General features: G+C 41.2%; 1 protein-coding gene across 1 annotated transcript in view; it reads left to right on the forward strand.

Annotated features, from left to right (window-relative positions):
* The window catches only part of ARID1B (AT-rich interaction domain 1B), a 426,117-nt gene that overhangs the window by 21,722 nt on the left and 379,176 nt on the right, over positions 1-25,219 (forward strand). The gene's annotated exons all lie outside the window — the stretch shown is intronic.

The raw sequence follows: 25,219 nt of genomic DNA on the forward strand, positions 1-25,219 counted from the left end.
CCCTTCAAGTGAATTCTCCTTTTGTTTTCATGGTGTGCTTTTTCTTGCTTTCATTTTGTCTTTTTCTTTTTATTCCTCTTCCTTTTCTTGATCCAGTTCTCTCTGTCCTTCCTCAGCTGCTCACATTGAGTGGATGAGTTTATAAGCTTCAAATTCCATATCCTGCCTGAGTGGGCATTCATACAGAATTTTTCTTATATGTTTCTGGTTACGTTTTGCCAATGTGTTTTAAAAATTTGACCCTTTTGATCTCTTCATGTCCCTGTTTTTTTCTTTTCCTAACTTTTAAAGATTAGGCAGTATTACTAATTGCTAGTATTTGTAAAGAGACGTGTAATTAGAGCAGGAGTTTAACGAATGCAAACATCTTGCTAAAGTTCTGTACTTTACTCACTGACCTTTGACTGTTTAACTAATAATTGCTTATTATAAGTATGTATTTGTTTGCTTATGTTCCTCAGACTGGAACAAACCTCCTGCAGCTTATCCTGAGTCAGGTTCCTCTTAGGTAGATGCTTCTTCTGGAGCATGGTCTTGGCTCCTTGGATTTGAATTTTAAGCAGATTTAGCATACACACTTAATTTACCTGCCTCTTGCTGGGTAGCGCGCTCAGTGAGAGAAGGACTAGGTGGAATAATCCAGTGAGTAAGGTATTGGTTTGAATACCCAGCTCTGCCACTTACTTGTGAAATGGTGATAAAGTACCCAAGTGCTGGGTCGTCTCGAGAAGTAAATGAGACAGTGTATGTAAGCATATGGAGAGTGTTTTCTGAGTACTGACGGCGGTTATTACCATTGCGGTGACTGAGGAAACAGGTTTACACGTCATTCAGGGGCAGGTATCGGTTTGCCTAGAGGAATACTCTGTTGTTAGAGCTGCTACCGGGAAGAATTTTTTTTCGTTCAAAGGCCACCTTTCCTTTTATTTTCTTTCTTTTCCACATGTGGATGGAAGAAAAAAAATAGGAAGAGTCACATACAAACTTTGAAACCTTGTGATGTGATTGTTTTCCAGCCAGAAAGCTCATTTCTAATTTATATTATGGTCACTTTGCCTCTGTCATGTTCACTAAATTAGGTTCAATGCTGGGCCCCAACATCTTAACCAGTAAAATGGGGATTAAATGAACTGTCAGGAAAATATGCTGTCTGGGTCCTCAGTAAATGTTAAACTCATGTACGGTGCAGCTAACAAACTGTTAAAGAGTTTAAAAAAAGGCATATGGTTTTCAAAAAGTGCTTTTAGTTTCTGAAGTTGGGACACTGTGCCTTAATGTGTCACTCAGTTGAAGCACAGGTTCCGTCCCTGGCTTTCATAATTTCCTCAGAGCTGGCTTGGAGGTGTCCCTGTTCTCCATTTGTTCTTCTAAAGACACATGTTACATCAAAATACATTTCACAGGCTTTTTTGCATCACAATTTCAACCAAAGTTCAAATGTGGGTTGTTTGATTTTACTTAGTAATAATACTTTGCAGGTCATTAAAGGGCTTTTCTTACCTAGTGCTCTCAGTCTTGAGAGCTTTGGTTAATGTCCCTGTTTGGTATACGTAGAGGCTGCAGCACAGTCACTTGGTTAGGGGCACAGCTTGGAGTCAAGCCAGCTTGGGTACCCCAAATCTTAACTTTTTTTTTTTTTTTAAAGATTTTATTTGTATATTTGTCAGAGAGTGAGAGGGCGTGCCTGCACAAGCAGGGGGCGAAGCAGGCTTCATGCCACGACCCCGGGATCACGACCTGAGCCCAAGGCAGCCGCTCAGCTGACTGAGCCACCCCGGTGTCCCAAATCTGAGCTTTTTGTGCTGCACGCTGTCTTTCTGCTGTATTACAGAGATTTGTCAACCTATAGACATGTTAATTTAAGCACTTAGGTCAGGGGTTGGCAGACTTTTCCTCCAAACGGCCACATAGTGTTGTCCACTTTACGGGCATTGTCTTAGTTTCAGCCTCTGGACTCTACAGGTGTGGCACAGGAGAAGCCATGGGCCGTATGTGAAAGATGGGCAGGCTGTGTGTGCCCGTAACTCTGTGGATGCCAATGTGCGAATTTCATGTAATTTTATATGTTGTGAAATATTCTTCTTCTTTTGATCCACCTCTCCCCGCCCCACAACTATTTAAACAGGTAAAAAGCATTCATAGTAGCCCGGTCCTGCAGAAACAGGTGGTGGACCAGATTTGGCCTGTAGGCCATAGTTTGCGTCCCTCTGGTTTAGATCTTGATTGGGGCAGGGTATAATTTTCCATTTCAGGTTCCATCCAAATCTTTCACCCTCCTCCCAGTTAGCCATCTTTATTTACACAGCTCTGTATTCTCCGGGATCTTGGCTCAAGCAGCAGCCCTAACTAGCACGGAGCTGGAGGATTTTGGCCTTTCAGATGAGACTGGGGTCCCCAGGGAGTAAATGGATTGCCCAAGGTTCGCAGTCCCATTACCAAGAGCTTGCACATATTAAAGCAGGCTTCTTAATTCTCTGTACAGTAGTCTATTTTGTTGGAATTTTTACTGGTATGATTTGTGTTTTTTCATGTTGTAGGCATTGTCATTTCCTTAATTCCCCCCCCCCCAAAGGTTTTGAGTTTGTGATTCTTTTTTTTTTTTTACAGAAGTGCAGTGCGCGAATGTGTTCTTATATAAAAAAAATTCCAACACTGGCAAAAACATTTATGTTGAATATTTAAATTCCTTCCACTTCCTAGAAGTATACACTCTTAAGTTAAATGTATTTTTTCTAACCTACTTTTTCTTTAAAAATAGTGCATATGAATGCATACAGTTATATAAATATAAATAATCCATGTGTAAGATCAGATTATATATATTCAACTGGTCCCCTCCACCCCCCGAAGCTTCTTTTGGACACATCTCACTGGTCCTGCTTTTTAACTTGGGGTAATTCTGTGTGTGTGGTGGCAGAGAGGTTCTCTTATTATTGTCTAAGCAGTCAGTGAACAATTGTTAAAAAAAACCCGCATTGTCATTTTTACTGTGGATTGACGAATCATTTTGGAATGCCATTGTCTCGTGAGGCAGTTGGCCAAGAGGATTTGCCTGGAAGGATCATGACAGGGTCTTTAGGCATGAGCCCTGCATTGCCTTTTTTGTGACATCCTCAGATGTTTTCCCAGGCTGTGTCACTGTTTACTTGTGTGCTGTTCATAACAGAGTTTCTTACAAGGAGTGTGTTATAAAAAGACTACAAGAAGTGTTACCTTTGATGCTTTAACCCTATTGTATCCCAAAGCTGAAGCAGGGGGAGACATTTCAAAGTAACTGAATTCAGTAATTGAAATTTCAAAAGTAATTGAGAGAAGATGAGAGCATTTCCTCTTTGGAAGACATCAGCTGGATTTTTTTCCTTAAGTTATTTTCATTGTGTTTAGTTAGCTTCAGAAGTAAGAAAGGAGGAGAACAGAAAGGAAGACCTACAGTGGTATAATTTGATCTGGATATACTTCAAAGTTCTTATTCTTTTTTAGGTATAGTACTAAATAGATACCCTAGTTAGATGGGGCTATAACTTTGTAATTAAAATCTCTTGGGAAAAAATATGGGACCTTCGTCTTGCTTTTGGCAGTCTGTCGTGTGTAGCCTTGTGAATGTGGGCTCTTGCCAAAACCAACCGTGAACCAGAAGGGCCTGGTGCTTGTCAGCCTGTGTAGTTCTCTTAGAGTCTCCATGCCACAGATTTTTGTGGACTCATACCTTTTCCTTTTTCATTCTCTTTCATGCCTGTGTTTTTTTCAGTGCGGCCGAAAACAAAAATGTTTTTAAGTAGGGTCCGCGCTGAACGTGGAGCCCAGTGTGGGGCTTGAACTCAAAACCCTGAGATCAAGACCTGAGCTGAGATCAAGAGTCAGATGCTTAGCTGACTGAGCCATCCAGGTGCCCCTCATTTCAGCTGAAAATTTTTAAGAAATGTTTTAAGCACATGAAGTCTTCATAGTTAAAGAACTTTTTCTAATTGCTATGCAAATATGAAAATTGAAAATAAAAACATCTCTATTGCTTCTTAAGAAGGATTTATTCATTATTTGGATAAAGAATTTGCTGATCTGGTTTTAAAATATAAATGCGCTCTTCTGCTCTTGTTTTTGCTCAATGAAAGGAAAGAAACTTAAAGAACAAAAACAACATTTAGAGACATTAAAATCTTTGATTAAAAACAGTGTTAAGGATTTTTGTTTCATTGGGCTTTGGGGAGAAATATCTTGAAGTTGTACATAGGAGTTTGTTTTATCTCTTTGACTCTAAAGTTAATCAAAATCACATGGCTGAGCAAATTGCTGAAATACTACTTTTTAGAGATTTTTATTAATTGCGTCTGATTTATTCAATTGATTTTCTATAAAACACCAATAACCTAATCTAATAAAGCATTAGCCGCCTTAGTTTTGGCCTCCTTTTACATTGCTTATTCTGTGCCTCAAGCTGGCCCATAAAGGCTCAGTGTGTTTTGGCTCTGGACTGCTGACTGGTGTCATGCTATGACTGACCTCCTGATGCAAAGAAATCAGCACATGAGACCCACCGTGCGTCTTTTGGGCTTTGCTTTATATGCTTTGTAAGGATGCAGTTGTTTTGTACTCAGGATGTTATAGTGGGGTATTGACATTTTACTGTTCCAGAAAACTTTGTATAAATTCAGCTGCCTTTCTTTTTAAAAAGAAACTTTACAGCTTTAATTTTGAGATCTAGATGAAACATAATCCCTGGAGTGCTCTTGCACTGTTGCGGTATAATCTTTTCATATGATACCTGATTTAGTTGGAAACAAATTAGTAACTATGCATGCTTAAAGGAAGCAATTTAATAAACAGGATTTTAGAGAAACCTAATCAGAATTGTAAAATGATACTAGCGAATCAATTGCATTATACAGAATTACTAGGTTAGATGTAGCTTTTAGATAAGTGTGAACAAATCTGAAGCTTCTGTACCACCATTGTCAAGAGGATTAATAAATTTGCCTCTCTTGCTAAAAAAAAAAAAATGGGGAGGGAAACTCCTTTGTCCTTTAAGTTTTATTGGTTCATTCACAAATGATTAAAAAATAGCCTTCTCACATCACTTGGGCTGAAGCCAGCCAGACAGTGGAGCTGGCTACAGCGGTGGCATGGTCTCTCAAATTAAGTTCAGCATGCTGGGCAAGGCCAACTGTTCAGAGATGGGCATGTGCTCGGGTAGCATGAACAAGGCAAACAGATGCAGCCCTAAACTTGAGGATTTCAGCAAGCATCTGGGCCCCTTGTATGGCTGAGAGCCGAGGAATGGGATTCAGGAGTGAGGTGAAGACCGGTAGGTCACTCAGACCCTATCTCACAGACCTCTGGCGACCTTTTACCTATGAGGTATAGGCAGTGAGAAGTAAGCCGTTTTTATTTTAAATCATTTTTATCCCTTGTCAGCATATATGCATGTACTGTTAAATGGTTGCCATTAGTTTTAGTCACAGTTTTCTGTCTGCAGTTTTGTACACATTTTCTTATATTGGTATGATTGTTAGTACTTTTTTTTTTTTTTTTTGAGTTAGACTTCAGGTTGACCTTTCAACCTATTTTAATTGTCATGTTTATTCAGTATGCATCCATCTATCATGCTAGGTTCTGGGTAAAGAAAATGAGTGCCCATTAGCAAACTATTCTGTTTTATAGATGAGGAACTCGAGGCCTGGAGAAGTTAACTTCTCTCCTCTCTGGTCCTCCGGCCAGTGGACTGGAATTGGATGCCTGCTCCTGTTCTCAGTGTTTATTGTGATGCGAAGGGTGTTTTCTTTTATCTTTGTAAACTATCTTTCTGTTTAACTTGGCCTCTGCCATTGAGGAGACAAGTAAACAGAAAATTGCAACCAGACCTTCTAAATATTATAATGGAGTTTTCCTCAGAGGTCTCTGAGACCACAGAAGAGACAGGTTTTATTCTGCCTGGGGATTTCAAGACAAGCTTGACAGGGGAGGTGATCCTTGAAGGATAAGTAGGAGTTTGCCCAGAGATGGGAAGAGTAAAGAGCTCCCAATAACTTCTGGGTCTGTATGGTTTCAGGCTTCCTCGCCAGGAAAATACCAGAGCCAATATTTTGAGCAGTAGCAGGTCCTGCGTGGGCAGAAGTTTGGAGCAGCAGTCCGCTTGCCTGTGGGAGTGAGGAGGAGCCATGAAGAAAGTATTAATTTTTACTAAGTTGTGGACTAGTTTTTGTTTGTGTTTGCTGCATAACAACTTGAGTGGCGTAAAACAACACACGTTCGTTATCTCAGGAGTTTCCGTGGGTCAGGGGTTGGTGCATGACCTGCCAGACACATGCTGTTCAGGGTGTCAGTAGGCTGTGATTAAAGTCAGCGGGCCGTATTCTCAGCTGGAGGCTTGACAAGGGAAGGCGCCCTCAGACTGTTGGCTGAATTCATTTCCTTGTGGCTGAGCTTCAGAGCCACTTGCTTCTTCGGTGCCACTAACAGAGAGAGAGTCTCTAACTTCTGGGAAGGCTGGACTTTCTTTTAAAGGGTCCACATGAGTATGTCAGGCCCATCTGGGATATTCTCTGTTTTCATTAACTCAGAATCAACTGATTAGGAACTTCAGTTGCATTTGTAAAATCCCCTCACCTTTGTGTATTCTCTGGGTTAGGTGCAAGTCACAGGTCTTGCCCATTTTCAGGAGGGATTGCACAAAGGTGTGGATATCAGGAGGCAGGAATCCAGGGAGCTGTCTTAGAATTCAGGTTGTATGTTACAGATCGGTAAAAATAGAAGTGGTGTGTCTTAGTCTGCTCAGGATGCCATAATAAAATACTGTAAACTGGGGGCTGAAACAGCAGAAATGTATGTCTCAGAGTTCTGGATTCTGATTTCTGAGATCAAGGTTCCAGCAAGGTAGGTTTCATTCTGAGGTCTCTTCCCTTGGCTTGCATACCTTACTGTATGCTCACATGACTTCTTTGTGTGTGCATGGGGCGGGGGGGGGGGAGAGGAGGAGAGAGAGAGAGAGAGAGAGAGAGAGAGAGGATGCCCCGGTCTGACAGGTAAGGATACCAGCCCTGACAGATGAGGGCCTGCCCTTATGACCTCATTTAACCTTTATTACCTGCTTATGTGCCCTATTTCCAAATACAGTCACAGTGGCGGTTAGGGCTTCAACATACAAATTTTGGGGGGGACACAATTCAGGTTCACAGTTTGTTCATATCATGGGTTATTAACTGAAGTGGCTTGGAGGGGAGCCTAATGGCCGTTAGAGACCTCTTCCCCAAAGAACACCAGCAGACTTGGGAAAATCCTGATTTCATCCTGTTGTAGTGTGACCTTGGGCAGGTTACCTTATCTAGGAGGTAATTTCCTTCAACTAAAAATAGTGGCTTGTGGGGCGCCTGGGTGGCTCAGTCGTTAAGCGTCTGCCTTCGGCTCAGGGCGTGATCCCGGCGTTCTGGGATCGAGCCCCACATCAGGCTCCTCCGCTATGAGCCTGCTTCTTCCTCTCCCACTCCCCCTGCCTGTGTTCCCTCTCTCGCTGGCTGTCTCTATCTCTGTCAAATAAATAAATAAAAAATCTTTAAAAAAAAAAATAGTGGCTTGTAATGTTAAGTACTTTGCAGGGTTTTTGTTAGACTTGGTCATGTCATTTGTAAAGCACCTAGCTCCACGCTTAGCTCACAGTAGACACTCATCAAAAGGTGGCTGTCATTATATTTGTGTCTTGGTATTTCTGTATATCTTCATCTTTTATTTTCCATTTTAAATGATATAAATTGCCCATGAATCCTTGCATTTCTTTCAACTAGAAGTTACTGCCCATAGCTGAGGACTCATGGGACTTAATTTTCTCTGTCCTGCGGCATTTACAACCTTATTTATATTTTGTATTATTTATATACATCTCTTATTTCCTCTGTTACACTGTATGTTTCTTAAAGTCAAGAACCGTCTTATACATCTAATATCTTTCACTGTGACTTGCATATTAATGTTTGTTTAATTTAAACAAATGTTGAATGAATGAAGGGATATGGCCTCTTGTTTCCTCTTTTATCTGAATCTTTGTTTCTTAACCTTTTCTAACTCCTGCCTCCTTTTGATGAACATAATTTTTCTTGTACCTCTTCCAGCATTCAAGTTGTATCATCCCAAAAGACTAGGTCCCTATTCCCCACCTTTCTTGAGAAGACAGAAGCTAGACTTTGTCTTCAAATCCTCAACAAGTGAGATTATTTTATCAAGCTACTTTTACATGGTATGTTATAAAAACAGTACTTTCCCGTCTTTCCCCAAATAGAAAATTTTATCACCCTGAGTATATATTTTCAACTGCGCCCTCATGCCAACCCCATTCCTGCTTCCATAGCTAGCATCTGCCCATCTTCACTTGAGAATTCCTGCTCTGAACCACTTCTGACGTACTATGGAGTCCTGTCCTAGGTGGTGTGATGCAGGCATTAAATGTTTAGGTAAAGCCTTCACCTCCTTTGCACATGTATAAGATTTCTCTGTCTTCCCTTTATTTGGTTCTTTTGTAATGACAGGTGTTAAATTGATACACGTTTGAATTTGTGAACCCTGCTTTCTGAAACAATGTGTGCGTAGCTTACATAGTGATCCTAGTCACCTATTACGCTTTTATAAATCCTTTTTTTTCCCAGAACTTAAAGCACTTTGTAGACATTACCTGATCAATACTTAGCACATCCCTGTGAGCAAAGTGAAAATTAGAGACCACTGCTCTTATTCTGCAGGGGAGTAAAATGTGGCCAAGAGGTCCAGGAGGGGCCTGCCCTTCTATGCCCTTCCAAGGTGTTTGTGCTGGGGAGACTTTGCCTTTATGTTTTCTAACCATAAATTTGTCATGTTAACCTGCATTATGGGAGTGGGAATAATGTCCCAATTAGCTCTCTTTACCAAGCCAGTAAACAAAACACCTTTGGTCACAAGATAACAGAGCAAATTTATGAAGTGATCTTTCTTTTTAAAGGAAATCTGTGGCTGTATATAGGAATCAAAATTCAGTGTGCTGAAAGGAGGGTAAATCACATCTAGTTTCCTAAGGAGGCCTCTTGAAATTCATTTAAATGAATCCTTATTTGGAATTGGTTTGCTTTGAATGGGGATTGTTTTAAATGAGCCCCCTCACCCCCATACTGTGAAAGTTATTTTATGCATTTGAAAACAACTTGGCTTTGTGTGGTCTACCTTCCCTTTTTGGTATCTTGAGATTGTGGGCAATGCTGCTGTGAGCTGGGAGAAGACAAGATTTAGGGGATTTTGCAGAATTGGGCATCCAGTCTGAAAAGGCAAATTAATGGTAAAGAAAAATTGGGTCTTAGTCTGGCTTGATGCTTTTGGATTTTCGTTTGAAAATATATAGGTAATGCAGTCTCACTTTTTTTAAGATTTATTTGAGAGAGAGAGAGAGAGAGAGAGAAAGGGAGCACGAGTGGGGGAGGGGCAGAGGGCGAGGGACAGAGAGAAACCCAAGCAGACTCCTTGCTGAGTGTGGAACCCTCCGGGGGCTTGATTCCAGGACCCTGAGATCATGAGCTGAGCCGAAATCAAGAGCCTCTGGCGCCCCAGTGCAGTCTCACCTTTGATGATATTCAGTAACTTTAAAAAAGTCCCTCTTTCCTCCCTGTTCTGTACTCGTCTTACCCTTTTCTTTTACATGAAAAATATTCTTTAGCCTAATTTTTGTTAACTGATTGTGATGACAGATTTTTAGGTGAAGACCCATCAATTACCAATAAATCAACTGTTAAATAGTGAGCAATAAACTAAATAAAAAAGTGTGTGTATCGAACAATAATAGATACAGATGTTTTTGGAAGACTGCTCATGTGTGTTTTGGACATGCTTACAATGGTTATATTTTGGTATTAGTTGTAAACTAAAATTTCTAGTCAAGAGTATTTATCAAGGTACGTATTTTGTAACACGGGTTAAAATTGAACTCTAGTGCCTTTACGTTTTAGTTACTATTTTCAGATATAAAAATCTTTCATGCTGCTAACCCTAGATTTGTACGTTAGTTAAGTTAGCATATAGGTATTGGTATAGCGTGTACTTACTGTGAAACACTTTCAAGTTTCTTTCAGGCTGAAGGGGGTAACGTGACTTCTTTGGTTTTCCTCCTTTATCCCCTTCTCCCCTCACCCATTTTTAAAATAGCAGTGCTTTTCATACTGTCAGAATTTCATGTTGTGACACCCTACTCAGAAGTTATGACAGCAGGGTAATGACAGCAACTGCCTCCAGAGAATCAATCAGGCAATTAATTTTGTAAATGAAATGCTGATTATACAAAGCTTCACATGAGAGGCCCAGTGATTAAAATCAATTTAACAAATTGTTTCAGGTGGGACTTGATTAATAATTTGCCATAAATGCTGAGGATATATGACCAGCATACCTTGTTGTTACTCCTACTCTCCAGCTATGTATAAAAATACCTTGTTGTTGCTTTTACTACCCAGCTCTATATAAAAACCCACAGGTGAGCTAAGCACTGTGTCATCCTGTCACGCTAGTGGGGATAGAAGCCATATGCGTGCACACACACACACTCACACATATTTACTCTTTGCTTGTTTGTCTAGCTACATAGACCTAGCTAACAATGAAAATGGAATGCATTATTGTCATTCTGGTTTCTGTTTTCCTGTGTTCTACTTAAAAAACAAAAACTTGCCCAGACAGGTTTGGGTGCAACCAAGTTAAACAGGTCTTTTTTTCTATGTAGGATGTTTTAGACTTTTATCATGCTAACTTGTATTGTGAATCTTAAAGAGTGGCATCTGCTTTATAGACATTTTCCATTCTTTTTTTTTTTTTATAGTAGTCATGAAACTTTATGCTCCTAGCAACATAGCTTCAAAGTATATAAGGCAAAACTGATTAAAAAAAAAAAAAAGGAAAAATAGCAGACCTACAATCAAAGTAGATTTTATACACCCCTGTCAGAAATGAACAGAATGGGGTGCCTGGCTGGCCCAGTCTGTAGAGCGTGTGACTCTTGATCTCAGAGTTGTGAGCTCGAGCCCCACACTAGGCTACAGTGTCCCTGGAGGTGGGGGATCCTGGGTCAAATCCATCTCTGATTCTCCAGCAGCCTAGACATTTTGCATTCTTAATTATAGTTACAGTTATCAACATAGGTTGGGAAATGATGTTGTAAGAATATTAGAAATAGTAACATTATCGACTGGAAGTAAAAAATGCCTATGTTTGGAGCATCATACTTTGAATCCAGGGGAAGTCACACTGGGAATAGGAGACACAGCTGGATTTCTTTCTCACATTCACATACTGAACATTCGTTAAGTGCCTGTTACAAGCTAGACTTGGGATCCGGTTTTGTAGTTTTCATTACGTGTTGTAGACACATCTAGAAGGCAGTACAATATTATTTAGGAGAAGGCGGCTTGGAGAGGTAAGGGGTTAGGTGCACTTGAGGTGGTTCTTTTTAGTTTTTTATTAATGAATAAGTAATAGTATTAAATAATAGGAACAATAATTGGTCACTGTGTGTGAGAAGTTGGGGCTATAGGGAGAATTAGGATGAGGAAGACACCATTTCTGCCCTTCAGGTGCTCACTGGTAAGAGAGGCCATGTAAACAGGGTTGCAGGTGGTTGTGATAGATGTTTATTATGTATTAAATGAGATAGTGGCAGCACATGGTGGGAGCCCAGAGAAGGCAGAATACTTTATCTCGTACTTTCTGGAACTAGGAAGAGTTTCTTCAGTTTACAGGTGCCAAAGATATGTGGGGTGCAAGGGTGTTCTGGAAAGGGGTGTGCCTTAGTGCGTTGGCACAGAAGTGTGCAAAAGGGCTGTGTAGGTTCATTATTGAAGACGCGGCAGATGGCAGGTATGGCACCCGAAGGTGAGCCTTGATTATTTGGGTGTTGAACTTCTGGGTTTTGAATTCTTTACACCTCTTTGTAGCCCTTTCCCTGCCTTTTGATTTTTAGGGCAGTTTATTGGTAAGATTTCTGGCCAAAGAGTGGGGCAGAAAGGAGAAATATCTCTAACTGTCCTCATTCCTTTTGATACTTAACCATGACAGTTGGAAGATCTGGCAGGGGAGCTGATTCTAGAATTACACGGAATGCTGGAACAGGAAGGGGCTGTAAGGGCTCATCGTGCAATCTCTCGCTTCACATGTAAGGAGTTGTGAGGCTCACTGGTGTGCGATTGACCAGGAGCAACAAGCTCTCACACTTAAGCAGTTACTGTGTGCCAGGCACTGTGTTTTGTGTCTACTATGTTATTTCGTACTTATGACAATGCTATGAAGTGGTAACTATTATAACCCTAACTTTTCAGAGGGGGAAGCTTAAGTTCAAAGAATGTACAGGATCGGCCTGAGATCACACAGTAAGTGGTGACCTACCGTGCAGGCCAGGTAGCCTTAATTCCAGAGTCTGTGTCCTTGACCCCACTCTGTTGTACCAAAGAAGGCCTGATGGCTGGACAGTTGGAAGGTTAGGCTCCACCTGCCACAGCAAGCAATTAAACTGTTACTTAGTTGGCTGTCTCTGAACCCTCTCCTTCAACGGAAGCTTTGTCAACCACAGTTTTGGGGTAATTCGCTTTTTTTATTTGTACTGAGATTTAAAAATACTGAGTATGTTTTCATTTGGATGGTTGCTGTCCTTATTTTAAACCAGAGAACTTGACAGAGGGCCCCCTGCCCTGGGAGGCACTGCTAGGGGACCAGGTCTGTTTACATCCTTTTTAGGGAAGAGGAGGGAGCAGGGTCACATGTGAAAAGTGGAGGTTGTAAAAGCACTTTTTGAAACTTACAAAAACAAATAAGGGCGGTTTCAGGGTTAAAGATGGCACATTTCACATCTTTAGTGGCTGGTTTGAGATCTTTTAAAAAGCGTAGTAAGAAACCTGAGGGGGCATAAGCCTTATTACATCTTGAAAGTTGAGGCTGATAACCTGAAAATGTGATTTGTGGGAGAGGGTTTCTACCAGAGCAGGGTTTTTTTTTAATTAAAAAATATTTTTGTGGAATCTTCCTAGGATGATTATTTTTTTTAAAAACTTCCTTTTTTTTAATTTTATTTTTTTTTCTTAGTAATCTCTGCACCCCATGTGGGGCTTGAACTTGCAATCTCGAGATCAAGAGTCAAACACTTTTCTGACTGAGTCAGCCAGGCGCTCCTTCCGAGGATTATTTTTAGAAAAGTATTTAAAATACACATATATTCGGTGCATGTTTTGCTAGCTTTAGTACATTTAGGAAAAGTACTGCAGCCGCATCCTCCTCCCCAGTGATACCTTACCATGTACCCTTCTTTCTTCTGTGTGTGCTCTCCTGGTGCTTTGACTCTTCTGGTTTTCCATATTTCTTTTCCCATACTTTCCTCCTTAAGCGTCCCCACCTGCTTAGGTTTTAAGCCTCCCAGAGGCCCCGGTGACACCATGCAGTCATTAGGGGCTCTCACTTCTGAGGAGCTGCGGCCCTCCTTGCAGATGAAAGGTATAGTGATTATTCTGGTTTTCAGTTTCTTTTTGCCCTCTTCTTTTAGCTCTTATTTTGAAATAATTTGAAATTTACAAGAAAGTCTCAAGAATAGTGCAGATAAGTCCCACATAGTTTTTACTTGGATACATAAATTTGAAACACTATGTTACATTTACTTTTACCCACCTACCTATCTACCTACAATGTATTTTCTCAGGATCATTTGAGAGTAGGTTGCATACACCCTGCCCCTTTACTCCTTCCTATGTGCCAGGGTATTTCCTGGAGCCTATTTCTTGGGATGAGGTTATTCTTTTACAGACCTCAGTGCAGTCTCTAACTTGGATGCAATACTTGAACTACAATCTGTATTCTAATTTTGTCCACTGTGCTAATAGCATCTCTTGTAGCAGTCTTCTTTCCTTCATTGTGGGGTGCTGCTTAGGCCTTACATATGCATTGAATTGCCCTTTTTCAATCTGCACTGAACAGTGGACTTGAACTGCATGGGGCCATTTATATGTGGATTTTTTTTTTTTTTTTGATGAATACAGTACTATACATGTATTTTCTTTTCCTTATGATTTTCTTTCTAATTTTTTTAAATATATATATTAAGTGGGCTGCAGGCTCACTGTGGAGCCCAGTGAAGGGCCCGAACTCATCACCCTGAGATCAAGACCTGGGCTGAGATCAAGAGTCTCATGCTGAACTGACTGAGCCACTGAGGTGTGCCTCCTTATGATTTTTTTAATAACATTTTCTTTGGTTTACTTTTTGTAAGAATATGGTATATATGCATGTAACATAGAATATGCAATACATATAGCATATAAAATATGTGTTAGTTGATTATATTATTGGTAAGGCTTCTGGTCAAGAGTAGGCTAATAGCAGTTAAGTTTTTGGAGAGTCAAAACTTATATGTGGATTTTTTATTCTGCTTGGGGTCAGTGTCCCTAACCCCCATGTTATTCAAGGGGTCCACTGTATATTAGTCATATTACTTTTTTTTCTTTGAACAGTCACATTACGCTACCATCAATACTGCTTTAATTTAATTGTGGCTCTGATAAAGTGGATCTTTAATAGGGCCATGTCTCCGGAAAGCATGTTTGCACCGGGGCTGGTAGCCTGTGTATCAGGCACAGCAGGCACTCTTTGTCTAGAGATAGGCAAATCGGTTGTTAACATTCATAATATTTGTACTGGCGTTTTCTTTAATGCAATTTTAAAGTTAATTTTAAGAAGTTAATAAAATAGTTTGAAATAGGCATGTTGGTAACCATGGCAATCACTGGGGAAACCAGTAACTTCTCGGTTTGTTTCTCAGTGCCACTCTGACATGTCCTTGGACTTATTTATCCATGCAGATCACATACCAAACATCTTTAGAATGCTTGTGTTTTTGAGGGAAGTATTGACTTCCCTTGAAAGGTGGGAAAACTGAGGCTCAGAGCACTGGAATAATTTACCCAACATTTCATGGCTCATCGGCAGCAGGAGAGGATTATGAACCCAGGTCTACCCAATGTCAAACTTTATGCTTTTCCCTTGTAGTAGACATAGCAAGTTGGTTTCTCCTTGTTTGTAAGATCTGGTAGTGGCATCCTGCCACCGTACAGGGTGAAAGATTCTGAGGCTTCCTGGACTTGAGGAAAATGAATTCTGGGATTGATTAGCAGCGTCTGTCTTCTGCACATTAGTGGAGGGGTGGAGAGTATCCGTGCCTCATAGCGATTATTGTGGAGTTACACTTTCACATAATGATGACGATAATAAAATATATCCCTATTAAAAGCCTGTTATGTGCCAAGAACGTAACTACAGTATCTCCAATTCCAGAACAGCTCTATAGTGATAGTGGTAGTGTTCTTGTGTTCAGATGAGTTAACCGAGATGCAGAGAGGCTAAGTGGTGACTTTCTCCAGCATCACACAGTTAAAAGGGATGAGGTTGACTTTTGACATATTCTCACAAAAACTTCCTTTCTTGATTTAAATCTGTATTTATGTGGGAAATAAACCATATTATTTCTCTTTCTTGAATAAGCCCGCTACTAAGTTGTCAGTAGTGACACATGAATATGAATGATACTGCATACTCAGAGATGTAAATTTTAGAAATAGTTAAAGCCATGGTAATAGCTCTGCAGTTTTTTTGGGTGGTGAGAGATAACAAATCTAGGGAAAATAGAAATATATACCATTACTATTTTGATATTCCCTTTAGATCTAATCTACTCTTGAAATAAAAAATATATATACACTTTGGTTTATTCATAAAATTATTACATTTGCTAAATTAAATTTAAAAGTATGCTTCAGTCAGACAGTAATTCACACATTGAATTGACTTAACACGTTGCTGAGCTTGGGGGATTAGGCAAATAATAGGTTTTGCCAGTTTATAAAAATCCACCCCAATCTGGGGAATTGAGACAGTCTTATTTTCTGGACCTATTCCGTGATATCTAGATGATAGCTATAAATGGGTTTAATATTTGTCTTCTCACTTCATCATTCCTATTCCTGTGGGACAGTCTAGTTGGGGAGACAGACATTTATCAAATAGTCACACAAATACATATTCTTGTAGGCTTTACTGAGTGCCATGAAGGAGAAGCACGGTGTTCTCTGAGGGGATCCTGCCTCCCTCTGGTGTTCAGGGAGGGTTTCTCTGAGGACGGGGCACGAGGGCTGAGTTCTGCACGAGCACAGCACTCCTTCCACATGGAGGAAACAGCGGAGTTGAAAGTCTGGTGGTGGGAAAGTATGTGGTTTTTCTAGAGCCCCATAGAGGCCAGTATGGTCAGAGGAGGAGATTTCCTTTTGGCAGAGATAGTGGGTCCAGCCGACTGGATTTGGAGAGGGATGGCTATGGTGGGAGAGGAAGGAGTCAGAATGCATCCCCGCTTTCTAACTTGTACATCTGGGTGGGGGGTGTCTTTCACTGGGATCAGAAACTGGTGGGGAGTATCCTGCACAACCAGGCAGGAATGTTGAGTGGCAGTTGGGTATGCAGCTCTGGGGCTCAGGAAAGCAGCCAAGGGAGACATATTTGGGGGACGCAGGCATGAGGAGGTAATGGAAGCTATGGCTTATATGAACTTGTGAAAAGTGAAGTTTTGTCTGCAGCGATGCATGTTTCTGTACCTCTTGTACCTATCGACTATCAAGAAGCCTACATTGCAACGAGAGTCCTCTCGTTTAACTGGCCACGTGGTATTGAGCAAGTCATTGCTTTTTCTGTTCAACGAATGTTAATGACGCCAGGCATTGTGCTAAGTGCTAGGTACACAAAGATGAATAAAACAGAATTTTTACCTTTAATTAACAGTATGCTGGGAGACAAGAAGATAAATAAATTAAATTATTGAGTGATTTCACTGTGACTTCAGTTTGCTAATTTGTTAAGAGGAAAAGGAAAAAAAAAAGATTTAGGATGCTCTTACTGTGTGATAAATCCTGTGGTACCTCATTTTATCCCCTAGCAACAAAAGATGTGAACGTGATTGTACTCTATTAAACGTGAGCCTAAGTTACACGGCTAGTAAGTTGTATAGGCAGGATTCACACCCAGGTTTGTCTGACTCTAAACTCCCTTCCTTTCCCTTATACCTTTAGAATTCTAAGTGTTTTTCTAAACCATGGACTGTTGATTTAATATGAAAAAGATGGAGGAATTTGAAGCAGGGAAGAGGTTATCACCCAAGGTAGATACTTGTGCTTGCATAGTAAGCACAGTAAGTGAGTGAGTGTGTTGCATCAGTGGAAGGAATTTTCCTAAGGTTTCTCTTGCTCCAAGAATTTATGTCAATCTTTATGAATGGCACTGGTGGTTAGCCGAAGGCTCTGTCCTCTTCCTTGACCTCTTCAACATTTTTGTCAGTGGCATGGGCAAAGACATGAATGAAATGGCATGCTGATTTAATTGGTGGTGGAAGTCAAGATAGGAGATACAGTTCATATGTTAGATGTCAGGGTAGAATGGTGACCAGAAATAAGCAAAATGAAAATAAGCAGAAATACAGACAAACTTCTATCCCTAGAGTCAATAACCAACCGAATCATGGAAGGGGTGGAAGTGGGGTTTCCTCGCAGCTCACGGGATGGATCAGGAGTGTGATGGGGCTGCCAGACAAGTACGCAGATCCAAGGCCACATGAGTACCAATGTAGGCTTTGGGGAAAAGGAGCAAGTTCCGCCCCATAAGATTTTTTTGTGTTAAGGGGACTAAGAATTGGCATATTTCGCTCAGAAAAAGGAAATAGATATAGCTGTCTTCAAATATTCTGCAAAAGGACCTAAGTAAAACCAATGGATGTCAATTTCAAGGAACGGATTTTTGTTATTTAGAAGGAAGGAATTCATAACATTCATGGTTTTAGACACTTAGGGGGTTCATATATACATCACCTATGAACCGGTGAGATTCTTTTCTGTTCTAAGATTCTTTGTTTCATTGCTGAATCCTTTATCCAGAGAATCTTAGGAATTGTGATCAAATGGAAATTTATTGAAGTGCTTTGCAAATGCGTGGTAGATGTTGGCCATTATTTGATAACGCAGGTCAGGAGGGTCTTTGGCTGGGTTTCTAGAGGACATTTCATTGACCTCTGACACTATATGTTAATTTTGGATGTACATACATGATAGATGGATTTTTTAAAGTATGCCTAAGAGTTAAGAATCACAGCTTCTGAATGTTTCTTTTTATTGGTAGTTTATGGAAGTCACTTTATATATATGTAACAACATATTAATATTTTATGGCTAATCTTAAGTCTGAAAAATGAAAATGCAGTGGTATTTTAAATTTAGAATATAGTTCGGGGGCGCCTGGGTGGCACAGTGGTTAAGCGTCTGCCTTCGGCTCAGGGCATGATCCCGGCGTTGTGGGATCGAGCCCCGCATCAGGCTCCTCTGCTATGAGCCTGCTTCTTCCTCTCCCACTCCCCCTGCTTGTGTTCCCTTTCTCGCTGGCTGTTTCTATCTCTTGTCAAATAAATAAAATAAAATCTTTAAAAAAAAAATTTTAGAATATAGTTCGGAAAAAATACTGTGTCTTCTACTCCTGTCCCGTTAAGGATAATGTATGTGACAAACTTCTTTATTTAAAATTACATCAAGGGGCACCTGGATGGCTCAGTCAATTAAGGATCCGCCTTCGGCAGGTGTTGATCCCAGGGACCTGAAATCGAGTCCTGTGTCGGGCTCCTGGCTCGGAAGGGAGTCGGCTTCTCCCTCTCCTTCTGCCCCTCTGCCTGTTCTTGCTCTCTGTTTCTCACGCTCTCTCAAATAAATAAATAAAATCTTCTAAAAAATAAAATTACACATCAAAACACACGTTTCTTTCAGGTAAAAACTGCACAAATAAAAATTGCCTATAATCCCATTTTACATTTTTTTCCTCATCCCCTTGCCCTCCCTCTTACTTCAAATTTCATTCTGTGGTTCCACAAATATCTATGTTGTATATAACTTGCCTTAAGGAAACCCAAACCAAAAATATTGACAGTGGTCATCTTTCCAGGCCAGTATATGAGTATTTAGGTCCCTCCCTGTCCCTCCTCCTCTGCTGCAGATGGCATCATGGTTAGAGGGCACCATGGTTCTTAGAGCCAACAACCAAACGGCCTTTTCTGCCATGAGTGATGGCTTAGAATTCCACTTCTTGATCCTTCCCATACCATTGTGGAATGTAGCAGATATTCCTGGCTTGACAGAAGGAGAACTTATGGTGTGTTGGTACTCAAATTTGAAGTTCAGGTCTTCATAAATAGGTACGGCCTTGTCATGAGTGCAAGTAAAAACACAATGGTTTTAGACGCTGGGTTGCATTTTTTCCTGCCTCAGTTTCATGACCATACGTGGATGCGTGCTATAGTGCAGGGGACTGTGGGCCTGAGTCAGGAAACTTGGGTTCTGGTCCTGGTTCTGCACGAGTGCTGCAGCCCTGGGCAAGTCCCCACAACTCCAGTATGTCACTGGGATGACAGTGTTTCCTTGGTAACCGGATTCTGTGGTAGTGGTGACAGTGGTAACTAAGAATCTTGGTATTTTCTGGCTTGAAGAGGAATATGAAATGAAGGAAAAGTCTTTAGAGCCTCGCTCCTCTGTTTTAGATTTCAGCTGATTTTAACACCATTAGAAGAACTTGACCAAGAACGTTGCACTGTATATCATCATGGGCTTTACATGCGTCTTCTGCATTTACGTGCAGAATCCATACAGAAAGTGGGCAGTGATTTTTACTTTTTATTCTCAAGAACATTTTACTTGATGTGATTGGTCATCATTCCCGTGGAGTTACTGAGTCAGCACAGTCCAAGTCATTTATGCTGTGTGCTCAGTGAGACATAAAGAAGTGCAAAGCATAGATGTTGCCGTTTGAGACTACTTGGGAGGTAAGAAATGACACATGAAAAGTGAAAAACTAGTACAGAGTTAAATAACAATACAAGGCAGCTGAGAAGTCTGTCACAAGCAGCCCAGGAGAGATTTGGGGTAGGTCCCATAGATAGTGTTTCTGGGGTGTGGTGAAGGGGGAAGCTCTGCTGTCCATGTACCAGGACGAGTGAGCTTGGGTTTAGACAGACAGAGAAGAGAGCAGGACATCCTCAGAATGAGGACTAGCGGCCGTCCCCTGCTTGTGAATGCTGTCAATGGGAGTGTGGGTGCGGGAATGTGGGAGGACGAATGTGGGACAGCTGTGTCCCATCCCCCCCCCTACAGAAAACCATAGTAATGTTTGCAGCATGCCTGGGAAGAAAAGGGCATTTTCAAGTTACATTTAATATGACATTATCCCAGAAAAGTAAACATAGATGGCTTCATGATATGACAGCCACTACTTACAGGTCACTATGGCTGGCTCTGATCCTTATCGGCCTGATTTTCACATAGCTATAATTCGTGCACATCGCTCTTCAACATTTGACGTTGTTTTGTATGTGCTTTTCCATGTCTCTGGTCCAGTGGTCTTGTATGTTATGACTTGTTCATGTGTTCTGTAATTGTTGATGAGTTGGGTTGTTCTAGCTTTCTTCTTTGAACAATTAGTAAGTGGTTCTGAGAACTGTTACAGGTCTTACTAATTTGACTTTCACATTCATTGTGAGTTCGGTATTATTTCTTCCAGTTTGTGAGAGAGAAGACTGGTAAGCAACATATTCAGGGTCATACGGTAGTAGTAAGTGGTGAGGTAAGGGTGTGACCCACTCTGCAGCCACGCCCACACCGTCTTCACCGCACCTTGCCGGCTCCCATCAGTATTAGGAATCGACGTACCTGCAGACAGAGTTGGGTAAATCACACCCCTGCCCCACTGAGAGAGAGGATTAAGAGTTGGAACAAGATATAGTTTTTAAACCATTTGTTTAAAGCTCATTGTCATGTTATCTCTCAGAGTGAAGTAGTGGTGAGAAACCTACTAGTAGTTATAAAACCCACTAGTATAAACACTCATTTGCTCAATTTGAATTTCATTATTTTTGTCATTTTATAGGTAATGGAATATTACTTCAAAGATCTCTTTAGTTGCTGGTAAAATAGCATATTCTCCCAAATAATGGTTCAGAATGGGAAGAGTTTCTCTGAGCTCTTATTTAATCCAGGTACAGAGATATGATTATAGATCAAGAAAATATGATAGTCTTTCAGTGGGTTTTACAAAGCCTTTCCTCAATTTGTGGTTTCAGGAATTGGGCTAAAAAAGTTGTGAAATATTATGTTCAGAAAGAAACTACTAATAAACCATCTCAACTTGATATTTAGTAGCAAATACAATTACATAGATATCTTTATTATAAATACATATGTTGGCATACTCTGGAAGAGTGGTAATGAAGGAATAAGTATAAAAAGCATCAAGTCTGTCTAAAGTTGGGGCGCCTAGGTGGCTCAGTTGCTTAAGCATCCGAGTCTTGATACCAGCTCTGGTGTGGATCTCAGGGTTGTGAGTTCGAGCCGCACGCTGAGCTCCACACCTAGAGTAGAGCCTACTTTTAAAAAAAGGTCTATCCAAAGTATACTAAAAGTATATAAGTTGTTGCTTAATTTGGATTAATTTTTAGAAGGGTTGTTGGAGGGACGCCTGGGTGGCTCAGTTGGTGAAGTGTCTGCGTTTGGTTCAGGTCATGAACCCAGGGTTCTGGGGTCAAGCCCTGTGTTGGCCTCCTGGCTCAGCAGGGGGTCTGCTTCTCCCTCTGCCCCTGCCCCTGCCCCTCCCTCTGCTCATTGCTTTCTCTCTCTCTCTCTCTCTCTCCAATAAAAAAAATCTTTAAAAAAAAAGGGGGTTGTTAGATTCTTAGGCCAGACTTTGATAAACCTCTTTTACCTATAATATAGCCTAACTGTGCCGCCTAAATTGTCTAGAATTTATATTCAAATATATATTTAAAGAATACACACTGTTCTCCTTATTTCGTCATCCTAGGGATGGAAAACCTGAGGATTGGGAGGATGTCGGTAGTAGTGGCAGCTTCCCTAAAGGAGATCTAGGAGAGCATGTGTGTGCACGTGTGGTGTCCAGCTCACATACACAGAGACACAAAAGTTTATTTGAACAAGGGAGGAGTTATAAGATATAAGTCTTACCAAGAAGTAAAATTGCATGAGACACTGACTAACGAAACTTACACTAGTTGTGTTGAGCGCTTTGCAGGTGGGTGGTACAGACTGTGGCCTTCAAACCACTGGTCTTAGTTTACAGAACTGAAGCTCAAACTGCAGCAGTTGTGGGATGGTCTCCAGGGAGGAAAAGCAGGTTTGGAATAACATATTTAGAGAAGTATTTGAAGGCTGTGTTAATGTGGACAATGTCTCTGATACAGCATAAATTTTATACGAGAAATGAAAATGATGGTACCTTCAAATAGATCAACCGAAGCATAGACGAGAAACATCAAATTGTTTTGGGTTAGAAGTGAATATGAGAAGCGACTTGGCCTTTAGGTTTTTCAGAAAAGACTTGGATTTGGTTTGGTCTTTGGTTTCTCTAAGGAGGTAGTAGTGAAAAGCAGGGGTTGAGATCCTGCCCTCGTACATATTTAATGTTAAAAATAGCAAGAGCACACACAGCAGCATGAATATGGGGTGTGGGTGAGGATTTAACACAAGGCCATAAGGAGAGAAGGTTAAAATTAAATAACTTGCACTGTTTAAGTGTCTGTTTTCAAATCTGAAGTCTCACTGAAAGGTATTAGATGCATTTCGAGAGGTACAGATAATTTGTGTATTTCATGTTTTTGGTTTTTCAGAACTCTCAGGGTTAAGCTAACATTTTTGACATGGGTGCAAATTAACTGAATTTTAAGTAGGACTGTGAGAGGTTATGGCAGTGATGAGACAGATATTACAAAACTGTTTTAGTCACCGGTAAGATGAATTTGCTGCACTGTTATCTGTAGCATTAAAATATAGACGTTCTAATCATTTTCCCATTTTAAATTTCTGCCTTAATTCAGCCAGTTTTGGTGGTACACTATTTAAGGTGAAATAAGTAGACCTTTCCTATGTCCTGGCTACTCCAGATTGAATGTGAAGATAGGGCTGCCTCAGGACTCCGTGTTCGAAGTGTAGCTTGAAATCTGATTTTCTCAGCCTCTCTGTTGGCCATTCATTCACTCTGAGGACTCTGAGGTCACCAGCAACGCCTCGATTTTTCACACTTCTGTAGAAAGTTTTATTTTATCTTTTGAAAGAAAGTGCGGAAAATAATTACATTTTGCTTTTGTAAGGCATATGTTCTCATTTAAATCGTCCTGGGAAAACTTAATTCTTGATACCCGATCTTCGTTTTATGACGCTCTATCAACATATATGTTTGTGTGTTGAATTGTGAGGTTAGCGCAGGCTGTGTAACATCAGTGTATCATCGTCGTGAGTGCAAAATTTCCTTTGGTGAGAGTAACACATCTAGAATTCCATGAAATTGTGAATTTCGAGCAGAGCTGTTTGGCCTACACATATTTTCATTCAGGTGAGATCAGTTCCTGGCAAATTCCTATGAATCTCCCAGAGCTGAGTTTCTCTGTGGGAGGGCTTTGTTAAAGCCCATCACAGACCCATTGAGATGTGCCCTCCTCATGGTGCCTTGTGTGTCCAGTTAGAATGTCTACTGTATGCATTCTAATCTTTGTTCAGCCTGTCTCCTTCAGTGAATTGCACATTTCTCCAGGACGGGCTGTTCATTTTTCTCCAGTGCCTGGCACACTGCACACACAAGACATGAAGGAAGGAGGGCAAAGACCGCATGCAGCCGTGGGCTGGGGTGTCAGTGGGAGGAAAGACGGCCAGTTCTTGTAGCTTCCCCAGCTTGGGTTTTGGGTCTGTGCTCCTGGCTCACCTCTCACCTCCCATCCATGCCTTTGTTCCTTACCTTCTAACTACTGCTCTCCCCTCTGTGATGAGGCTTTCCTTGCCAAACCCAGCAATTACCTTCTGGTCATCGAGTATAGAAAAGCTTTTAGCCCTCACCTGTTGGACACCTGGCTTGCATTTGGTGTGCCTAATTTGTTGCCATGCATGACTCCCTTCTTTTCCATGATACCATACTCCCTAGAATCTCTATTTTTCTGACCATTCTTTTGGCTTCTTTGTGAGCTCCTCCTTTCCCTTCTCCCTAAAATGGTGCTATTTTCTACAATTTTGTCCCCTACCCATTGTTCTTTTTTCATATATTCTTCCTGGATAAAGTTCTTGAGTTTTTATATGCTTCCTGTTGATTAAATCATCCAGTATTTGTTGAACATTTTATTATATGCCAGGTGTACTATTTGACTTATGCGCTGGAGATACAGTAGTGCGTAAAACAGGAGAATCACTCCTTTCCAGGAGCATGTATCCTCTATGTGCTGACTTTCCCCTGTTTATCATTCTGTGTTGGGCCTTACTCTCCAAACTACAAACATATTGGGTCCCTTCCTTCTGGATGTTTTCAGCTGGATTTCCTGCAGGGACCTCAGATTTCCTATGTAGAACACTGAAGGCTCCCTCTGGCACATGGGGGAGAGGGTCAGGCTGCTTCTACCTCTGCGTATTCTGTTTCATTTGGTGTCTTACCATCTGTTGAGCCACCATTGACCCCCCGGTCTTCTTCCATCATTCTCTCAGTCTCCAAGTTGTGTTGTGTTTCCATGCCATTACTTGAATCTGGGCTTGCTTTCTCCCACCACTGTTAAGGGTTCAGGACCTCAGCTCACCTGCAGGCTGCAGCAACCTGCCCTGGCTCCAGGCAGCCGCTTGAGAGCAGGCTTTCCGAAAGCTGGATCCCACTGTAGCTCTCTCTGTTAAAAGCACCCTGTGGTTCACCCCAGGATGCAATCTGCAGCCTTTAAGATGATGTGCAGGGCTCACCCATGTACTGGCTTCTGCCTGCCTCAGCTTCTTCTCTGCAAGTTCCTCCTTCATTTGGATCTGAACTGCTTCTTCTCACATCAGGCAGCTCACCTCCCTTGAGCCTCTGCTTTATGCTGCTGCTTCTGCTCGGTGGTACTCTATGCCCTGTCCCTCCCCGCCTTGACCCTGGCCCTTTCTCACTCATTTATTCTGCTAATCTTTAAGCCTTCTGATATATTACATAGAGTCTGTCATACAGCAGGCATTAATATATGGTTTTGGAAGGAAGGAAGGAGGGATGGAAGGAAGGATCTGTTGGATGAATGCTTCAGGCTTTTGTAGTCCCGTGGGGAGGGACTTCCCCCACCACTGCTTTGCTCCTTTGAAGCACCCAGGGCAAGAAAGTCCCAGCTGAGGCTCTA

The sequence above is a fragment of the Ursus maritimus genome, unplaced genomic scaffold (assembly GCF_017311325.1).
Source record: "Ursus maritimus isolate PB19 unplaced genomic scaffold, ASM1731132v1 scaffold_13, whole genome shotgun sequence".
In the NCBI taxonomy this organism is placed as follows: domain Eukaryota; kingdom Metazoa; phylum Chordata; class Mammalia; order Carnivora; family Ursidae; genus Ursus; species Ursus maritimus.